The sequence below is a fragment of the Chelonoidis abingdonii genome, chromosome 14 (assembly GCF_003597395.2).
Source record: "Chelonoidis abingdonii isolate Lonesome George chromosome 14, CheloAbing_2.0, whole genome shotgun sequence".
Taxonomy (NCBI): Eukaryota; Metazoa; Chordata; order Testudines; family Testudinidae; genus Chelonoidis; species Chelonoidis abingdonii.
The window spans coordinates 19,731,630-19,742,015 of record NC_133782.1 but is presented as its reverse complement, the minus strand read 5'-3'; positions in this window follow the sequence as shown (position 1 = coordinate 19,742,015).

The window sequence follows — 10,386 nt, the reverse complement described above, 5'->3', positions numbered from 1 at the left end:
CTTAGGCATGGGGTCCGATTCCCAGGCATCACGGGTCGTTGGAACAGGAAGCGGAATGACCCGCACCCTTCCGTCCCCTTCCCACAACCCACAGCGACAAAATGGGATGAGGTGCTCTGTGGGATAGCTGCCCACAATGCACCACTCACAACAGCGCTGCAACTGGTGCAAGTGTGGACACACTGCAGCGCTGGCCGTACACAGCTGTACTACCACGGCTGTAACTGCCAGCGCTGCAAAACTGTAAGTGTAGACAAAGCCAAATACTTTTATGTTTAGGCTTTTCTGGACTGTGTCACCATGCTCTCTGAGCACCTCATGAACAATAATGAATTTACCCTTGAAAGACTGCTATGAGATAGAGAAGTATTGCTATCCCCATTGTATAGATAGGCTATTGAGGTAACTGAGAGATTAAGTGACTTGCTGTGATCATTGGATGAATCTGTCTGGACAATTTATGAATTTTGTGTGAGATTATGAACTCGCTGTATCTTTATTAGACTGCCAACTCCATTGTGGATGGGAGGTTCTTTACCTTCTTTGTTATCCTGTTATCTCTATGTCAGACTGCAGTGCCGAAGGCTGGTGGTAAGGGGTTGACAATAGAGAGCCATTGATTTAACAGCTCTCACAGAAATGGAATTGTTCTAAAAACCACTAGGTCAGCTCCCACCCAAGAGAACTGTAGAGTTTGCCTGATAAGGATCTAAGATTACCTGAAGAGGCTGACCTGGAAGTCATCTGATAGAGGGGCAGGAAGGTTATAAGAGGAGCTGATCCATTCAGTGTCTTTGGCCATTTTCACCTGCTGCTCACAATGGAGGAAGCTGCTGCAGGAGCCTGATGAGGCAGGGCAAACTCTGACTACCTGAGTTCAGATAGTCCCCCACGGTGAAGGGTGAGCTAGAGTGAGGGGTATTATTACTCTGAGGATGTTTGATGTCTTTCTACACAGTCTAAATTTCTCAGGCAATTAAGTAAAGAGCAGTAGTGCTGTAGGTTCCTGTGCAAAGTGTGTGCATCTTTTTTGTGTTATACCTTATCATGTGATCCTTGAAGAGGTAGAGCAGAAGATGCACATTTTTAGCTGGAGTTCTGGAGTGTTTAAGCAAGGTGGTATGTGCTTGTCCTGGGTGCCTAAGGGCAGGTGGGCTGCAGGGCTCCATTACTATGAAGGGATGTCAGATAGAGCTGGTGCCCAAGCAATGTTCAGGAGAAGCCAAGGGAAGCAGCAGTGCTAGCGCCTGCTGAGACCCAGGGAAGCTTACAGCACATGGGAGATTCAGTCTGAGGAGTGACAGGAGGGCAACGGGAAACCAACCCGATCTGTGACACTTCTCAAGCTCACAATGGAACTCTGTGGCAGAGCCACAAATTGAACCTAGATCCTCTGAATCCCAGTCCCGTGACCTAACCACAATACCAGTCTCCTTTTTAACCTAAAATCTGCCATTGGGCTACACTGCTAAAGTCTGGCTTTACAGAGCAAGAAGTCTAACTGTTTTGTAGCCTTAGGTATTAATTTGCTATTTGTTGTCACTGAAAAATAAATCGGTCTCTTTATTACTCTTTGAATATGTAGCTGCCCCATATCCCACATTATTTTGATCTTTGGATATAACCACCAAATTTGCTGAAAATTCCCTGTAGCCAGAATCATATCCTTTTTATTCATTTGAACAGTCTGCAAGGGAAATGTATGACCTGCAGAGGGTTTGATGCTGAGGACAGAGATAGTTCAGTATGTACAAATTATCTGGGGTAAGTTTCCATACTTGCTTCCAAAATTCTTGGGGTTTATGGAATGGAGAAAGCCTACCACTTGTTTGAACAGCCACACTGGTTGTGAAATAGCATTTTCTGTCACCTCAGTTACTTGATTCAGTATTTCTGCTGTACATAATGTACTGTCCACTCACAGAAGTGAGAGAGATCCGTAGGTCCGCATGGTATAGAGTCAAATCAGGATCTAAAAGTATCCGTTGTAACAAGGGACAGCAAAATACCTGGTTCTGTGTCATGGAAAGACTGTCACATCCCTTCCCACACAGACGTTTGAATTCCCAAGAGACTCAAAAGTGATCACAACTGTCCAGCTAGCCACACTCTGCCAAGCTTACGGTGAGCAGGGCATGCTACATTGCTTGAGGCACTGGAAATCAAAGGCAGTGTCCCAGGGAAAGTCCAGGACCCCAGAACTTCAGGCATAAGCTCCCATTAAGCAAAGAAAATACTGTGCAAATTATGCTTATGTAGCACCTTTTATGCAAACATCCCCAGCACACTTAACAATCAAAATCAAACAGAATCAATCACTGAGATGTAAGCAGCATGAACCAAGGAAAACAAAGAGCAAGAAGGACTTGGCCAAGCTCCTGCAAGAATGAATTCCCAGTACAAGCAGCTCAGCCACTAAAAGCACATGATGTCCAAATGATTATCATTTTAAAAACACTGTGGGGGGGGGGGGGATGAAGAGAAAAGCAACTGGGGAAGGAGCTGGCAGATAATGAGTGATAAGCAGATCCATTTGGGTTGCAGGTGTCCTTCTGGGAAAGATCAGTAAACTGGAGAGAGAAAAAGAGACCATTTCACAGGTGACTCGAACAGAAGTCTAAACAAGGATGAGATAGATGTAGACTGGGCAAATCTACTTTTAAAATTGATGAATAATATTGATAGTTATTCTTAAGCTGTTTTAAATTTTTATCCATGTACATTTTCAGTTGTTCAAAATTATGGGTTCTAAGTATTTTCTATTAAATTTTCACAATTGTGAGAAATTATGGGAGAATCAAACAATTATTTAAGGACAGTGGATGTTGAGATTCAAAATTTTAAAGATCTGTAACCATTAAAACACGTTGTCAAAATATACAAAGTAAATATCCCTAAATCAAAGTTCTCAAGCAGCACTTTTCTTTCTTTGCCTTTGAAAAATTTCATTATTACAGATGGAAATTTTTTTTATCAGTTTCTGTATGTATAGTCTGTATGTATGGTGAAGCTGACATTTACCAACTTTTAGTGATTAAAAATCTAATCCTTCCAAGCCTCTGTACATAGTGTGAAAACTATGGATAGACCAACGTGTTTGGAGACAATAAGAATCAGCCTGTACCTTACCCCAAAACTCAAATCAAACAAGAACCAACACTGGTTCTAATAGATGACCATTTGTATGATGGGGACCCTATTTTATCTGAACCAGGTTGCCAATCCTGACTTCATATGTTTTCTGACTTCTAGTTCAGAGTCAAAGAGGCACAGAAGGCAAAGAGGCTTTGGAGAACTTTCTGCATAACCTTGGCCACCTTAGAGTATACCTGCACCATGTGCACATATAGGAGCAGCAGCAGAGATACTGAAGCTTACTGAGACTCCAGTAGAACCCCAAAGTGATTAATAGGCCAAATACAGTGTAACAAGCACATTCTTTAACATATTAATTTTCCTCATTACAAAACAATACAATTTATTTTCCACAGAGTCAAGATGCTTCCCAGGTTTTTATTTTACAGCCCATGGGCCAAATTCTTTACAGACTTACAGTGTAAAATGTGACTCCCCTCTGCAAAACAAGGAGGATGCATGTTAAAAAATACAAAAGAAGCGGGAGCGGTAGGCTATATCTGCTTTCCCCCCAAAATCAGTTCACATAAATATGGATTTTGTCTGTCACAGTCCCACCAGCTCTGGAGGAACTGTTCCCTTACAAATCTTCCATATGCAATCCCCACAGAGGAAACAATGCAAAACCAGATTTCATCACGTTTAACTAAACTGAATCCTCCTCTGAGTCCCTATAAAGGAACAGTGACTGGTTCTCCTAAGGGAGTATTGGTATCAGCTGGTGGCCCCGGCAACAGAAACAGATGGGATGTGGAATACCCCATCTATAAAAGGATTCTAAATAGAGGGTGAATTATTCCAAATCTGCACAACACCTGGAAACCATCAGATTTTTCTCACTGCACATTCTAGAACTCATGACCTCAGAGATGATTCTCACGTTTCAATTTGGAGTGAAGGGATCTCGAGCCCATGACATCAGCTCTACTCATCTAAAACTGGTGCCCAGTTTATGAATTCTACTGCAGATGCCACAATATGTTCTGTTAGCAACCAATCAGGCAACCAGTGAACTTCAGCTTACAGTGCACCTCTTTGAAAAACAATCTGAAGATCAGCGCTCACAGGTGCTGATTTTCCAATGTGTGTGTGTGTGGGGGGGGGTTGCGCTTGACTTCTGGCTCTGCCCCAGGCCACACCCCCACCCACCTCTTCCTGCCCTGTTCCACCCCTCTCCCGACACATCCTCGCTCCCCCCTCCCCAGCCTCCTGCATGCCGTGAAACAGCTGATTGCGGGAGGCACAGGGCAAGACGGAGAAGGTGTTGATCAGCAGGGCCAGCTGGCAGGCAGGAGGCACTGGGGCAGAGGGGAGGTTCTGATGGGGGGGCTGCTGGTGGGTGTTCTGCACCCACCATTTTTTTCCCCATGGGTGCTCTAGCTCTGGAGCACCCACAGAGTTGGCACCTACGTCAGCACTACAAATCTGGGAAGCAAAGAAGGAAAAGTTTCAAAGACGGCTGTGCCCTAGCGTAAGGGGTTTAAGCAGACAATACTTTACTCTGTCAAACCCATTCTCAGCGCCAATTATCCTCAATCATTTGTGCGAATGCAGCTGTCTCTTTTAATTCAGGGATATGATGCTGTGACTAGTAACACTAGACATGGGCATGGCAGTATTGTCACAAACAACATAAAATAAATTGTCAAATGCCATTATCCTGAATTGCCTTCTTAGCTGAAATTCTCAGTACCAAATGAAGAATTTCTATGCAATGTAAGCTTACTCCAATGTATCCTTCTCTTCTTTCAGACTGCACATTGTCACAGATCTGGCGATGATGACTTTGAAAAATGCTTTGAGAAACGCTTTCTCCATCTGTCTCATACAGAGTCTCCTCCCACCAACCCTTGTTTTTAATACTAAGTACATTTGTATGAAAACAAGATCTTTGGTCCAAACCAATACCTCTGCTCCATGCTGCTTTTTAATTTTTAAAAACATTGATTTAAAATTACTTTCACAACAGCTGTTTGACAAATTAAATCACTCATAAAACTGATAAAATCACTCATAAAAAACTGATAAAATCACAGGGGGCCAAATTCATTATTGATGGAACTCTTATTGCTTTCAGTGTAGTTCCACAGCAAGTCATTTGGTCTTGTGTGTGTGTGTAATCATAAGATGGACAAACTTTTGAGTTCCAAAAGTTCACTGACTAGGTGAGGGGAAGGATAGCTCAGTATTTTGAGCATTGGCCTGCTAAACCCAGGGTTGTGAGTTTAATCCTTGAGGGGCCATTTGGGGAACTGGGGTAAAAATCTAGGGACTGGTCCTGCTTTGAGCAGGGGGTTGGACTAGATGACCTCTTGAGGTCCCTTCCAGCCCTAATATTCTCTGATTCTAAACGCATGCACATATATTAGGAGGGACACAGGTAAGTTGGAATACATGCTAATGGTTGCATAATGTATCCCCTAATCTTTCTTGGTTTTTGTTTTTGTTTTGGAGGTGACTAGTGACCTATTTGACATTGTACAGGGACCTCTCTGACTGGTTAGAAAAGTGAAAGAGTCATCTTTATCACTTTAACAGGTTAGATTGTGAAGCTGAGGTAAACAAGAGCTTTTTGATGTACAATGCACTTTATTCTTTGTACATCAAGGAGCCCACAATGTTTCAGTGGAGTATCCCAGCATGTGATCCCCTCTGAAAGCAAACAAAAACTTTGTACAAACAGCATTATACCTGCCATCTTCCCAGGACATGAACTATTGACCTAAAGCTGACCAGAGACTCTATGATCATCAGAAGATGTGTGGACAGGTCTTAGCTCCTGCTAGCTGCTGCTGATATTCCGAAGTGTAGAGTACTACATAGAGAGGTGAACAAGACAAGGAAATCTCAAACTTCGGAGATTATGACGGACAGAGGCCTACGTAAGGATCTTAGGACAACAATGTTTATTTTTATTAAAGTCTTTGCCTTTTCAAACTCTGCACAGGTCTAGTATTCAGGCTCCTTGTCTCTGCAGCTGGACAGCTTTTCCTAGCCCTAGGACACATGGTATTTCACCAGAATTAATTGCCAATTCACTTAGCTGCATCACGGCTAGCAAATGGGGTGTTCTGGTTCTTCCTCTTTGGCCCTGCTGTTCAGACAAGAGCTCAGCTCTGTGGTTAGACTCAGCCAGACATGTCCATCATTGCAGGCCTGGTCTATCTGGCCTCTGAGGTTCTCAAGAAGTTCCTTTCCAGGTCAAGACAAAGGAAACTTATTTGTCAGACACTATCACCTACTATATTCTGCTACCTTAATATATCTCAGGGGCTCCATGACATAGCTTTGTGATACACCAGTTTCTGTTTGTGGGGAGTGTGCCAAGGTAGTCTGCTATAGAGGGTGATAACATTGAGTGGTCAGCCCACCGTATCACCTGGTATGGCCCTTTAAAGCTTCAGAGGGTCCAACAGATATATGAGACCTAAGGCTCCATGGAATTAATTGTACTTGAGGAAAGTATCTGGACACTGTAGCTCTCTCACTCAACCAAGTGGGAAGGAATTGGGACTTGGGGAGCTGCCTCTGCCTTCAGAGCAGGCAGACCCTGATAGAAGGCTACCCTGCTGAACACTCCAGAGTGGAAGGCTAATTGGTAAGGGTGTTCAGCTAAAGGGAACTGGGATTTTAAGTCACAATCCCAGCTCCAGGAAAAGGGCTGGGGAGGTAATCCCCGCTTAAAGGAGGGTAGGAGTGATTAACCTAAGGCAAAGAGGCCTGGGAGAGAACCCTAGCTCCAGACAGAAGGCTGACAGGGACCTTCTGCTCAGAGGAGGGTAGGACTGGCTCATCTAAGCCAAAGAGCTAGGAGTTATTTGTCATTTCCCAGCTGTTGTGAGTAAACTTGAGGGGGTAAAGCTGTAGAGCCAGAGAAGCAGTAGTAAGGAACCAGAGATCCCAAGTAAGGATATTAGAATCCAGAGATGTGGGGAAAGATGTTGACAAGATAAGTAAAAGATAGGAGCAGCCCAGGAAAAATGGCAGAGGGGTTGAAGGAACAGTCCTTGGCTACCTAAACAAGGTTCTGGGGCTGGAAACCAAAGAAGAGAGTGGGCCTGGGTTCCCTTACCTTCCCTCTTGGGGATGGTAAGGGCATCAGAAAGGGGTCATGTATTGTGGGCCCCAGATGCAGGTTGAGGACTGAGCTCAGAAGCCTTCAGACTTTGGGATTTTCTATCTGGAACTTGTCTGTTAACTTGGAAGAGGAACAGACTGGACAGTGACCTGGATGGAGGGCTAGGCTATCTATAAAGATAGATGTTGTGACACCAGAATGACGATGGGAGGGCATCAGGCTGAAAAAAGCCCTGACCCCCCACACCTAGACTCAAGGAAGTGGTCTGGAGGTGGGAGGCATGATGACAGGGGGCAATAAAAACTTTTTAAAGTTTCTGGCCTATCTTAAGTTCACCACCCTTCTCTCAGAGTTCTGAATTTGAACCCAAAACCTCAAACCTCAGTCAAAACCATCAAGTTTTATCTGGTTTCCATTCAAAACCACAAAAGTTCCTGCGGCTCATTCAAAACTTGATTCAGATGTTCTTGCTTGAAACTTGACCCAGGTACACTGAAAGATTCGTGAAGCTTAGTAAAAGTCTGATGAGCTTTGGGTCTGTAATAGACCCCCGAAGCAGGTGAATTTTGTGCCCAGTTTCTGGTTCATTATTAAAGCCTCACATGGGTTTGCTGACTAGTGAGATAGTAACAATCTATGGAGCAATTCATTTCCCTAAATGAGGCTGGATTCAAAGCTGGAATTCTTGGGTGTGCAATACCATTCTGCTCCATTTCTTGGCATTCGAATGCACAATGGAGGATTTTTCCAAACAGCTGGACAGTGATGCATATTCTTATTTGTGACTTTTTCCAGGGTAGGAATATCAAAAATGTTCATATTCGTTTGGATGATGTTGAAAGATCTGGGAATGACTCATATTTCCTCAGTTGCACCCAGCTTGCTTCATCTCTGGGCCTTCACTAAATCAGATAAATTAGAAATGGAAAAGGCCTGCTCAAACAATCAGACCAGCTGCCTCTTTTACCACTTTCTACAGTTCTTCTACAGCCTTGCGGTTTACACATACCTTTCAGATATTTGTGGATTCTTATCATGTCCCCCTAGTCATTATATAGCCCAGCAAGATATAATTCGCTTTTTATTTTTTTTGTAAATCTCCAGTTTGCAACCATAGACTTCACCAGCTGAAGTATCTTTTTCTATTGTGTGAGTAGCTATCGCAGCCATTTCTACCATATCCTATTTACCTGTCTTAATATAGCAGGGGAGAGGTTTCTGTGGCAGCTTACAGAACTGTCTCCATAGGAGTCCTTCATCTGCTTTAACAGGGTTGGGGTGGGTCTCCTGATCAACACAGGACAACAATATGATACAAATTCCTGCAGGGTACCTGAATTCTCTGATTCTCAGACTGTGGACTCTCCCTAATTGTTTGAATGAGAGTCAGTCCTGAACTCCCCTACATCTGGTCAGCTCACATAAAAGCTGTGTGTTCCTCAGTGTAAAACAATCAATCACTTTAATATTGGATGGAAAGGCAGACAGAGATAAACACACAGATGTTTGGGTTGGGTGGGCTGTTTTTTCATTTTCCAATTAACCTTTTGCCTATCTAAGGCTGTTTCCAAGGAGACAAAGGAATTGTTCAACCCCTTGACAAATGGTTCTCAGCTGCCACTGGAAATAGTCTCCTCAGAGTGGGGCCTCTGACAGCCACATAATATGATTGTACTCAGCAGAGCAATTCCTTAAATTTAATGTGTGGCTGCAGGGGGGCAGAGATTTACTCAGCTGTAGCAGCTGATGTGTTTATCAAATGAGGTTCTGCTATACAGTTCTCAGCAGGACAAACCTCTGTATGGGGTCTGTAATTAAGCGTTATAAATTACTTGGACAAAGGAAGGGAGAAGAGATATTTTTTTGGTGTGGTAACCTTGTAGCAAGCCACATGCTCCAAACCACTGTGATAGACCCAGCATTGGTACCCAAATCAGGTCTCCTGTGCCAGGAGCCACTGGTGTCTGGCAGCATTAAAAAAAAAAATTCTATTTAGCCACTAGCATGGGGGAACATGGTGCCTTGTCGCTCTACCGTATTTGTGTGTCCTAAAGAACAGTAGCATTGATGGACCCTGAAAGGGACCTATCAAGCCATTCTCAGCCCAAAATACCCTCCTGAGAGCTTGGGATTCATAGGCATGTACATAGGCTATAAGATCTTTGGGACAGGGACTGCTTTTTTGCTCTGTTTGTACAGCACTTAGCACGATGGTGTCCTCAGTCCTACAATAACAATAGGCACTTATGCTCCCTACACAGTGCAGGAGAGAGAGGCACCTAAAAATGGGATCCACAAAAGCCTGCATGCTAGATGGAGAGCTGCCTCAGTTAGCCAATAGGAGATGCCAACCTGAGGCACCTAACTACAGACTGAAGGCAGGTGCCTTTTTCTGTTTGTGATCCACAGCCAGGAATGCCTCTCCTGGAGTGGGGCACCTTAGGTGCTTAAGCTGGTTCTTGGGAATGAGTTAGGCACCTGCCTAGTTTGAAACAAAATGGCTAGAAGAGGAGAAGGTGGTGATGTGGTACTACCACCCCTGTAACTTAGCCCAGAGGTTGGCACACTGACCTGGGATGCTGCAAACCCAGATTCAACTCCCCCCTCCACCTGATAGGATTTGAACAGACTCCTATTTCTCCCTTTCTCCTGAGAGTGCCCTCCCCATTGGGCTATGGGATGTTCTGAGTAGGTGGCCCTGAATCTCTCCTGTTGATGCTATTTTTGGATAAAATAATTAGTCATTGGGCCAGTGAGAAAAAGTGAGAAAGACTCCATAGCATGGTGGTTAGGCAACCCATCTGGGAGTGCAGAGGGACTAGAGAAGGGGTTGGCAACCTTTCAGAAATGGTGTGCTCAAGTCTTCATTTATTTGCAGTATTTAAGGTTTCATGTGCCAGTATTACATTTTACATTTACAGGGGCTGGCAGATGGAACCCCAGACTGGCCACAGGTTGAGCAGACCGGCGGCTGGGACATCAGGCTGGCAGCAGGTTCCTGTCAGACTGGGGTTCCGTCCGCTGGCCCCAGCCAGACAGGGTCCCGTCTGCTGGCCCCGCTCAGCCCACTGCCTGCCCAGGCTTCCATCCATCCAGGCCAGCAGCGGGCTGAGCGGGGCCAGCGCCTGGGACCCCAGGCCAGCAGCGGGCTGAGCTGCTCATCTCGCTGCTAG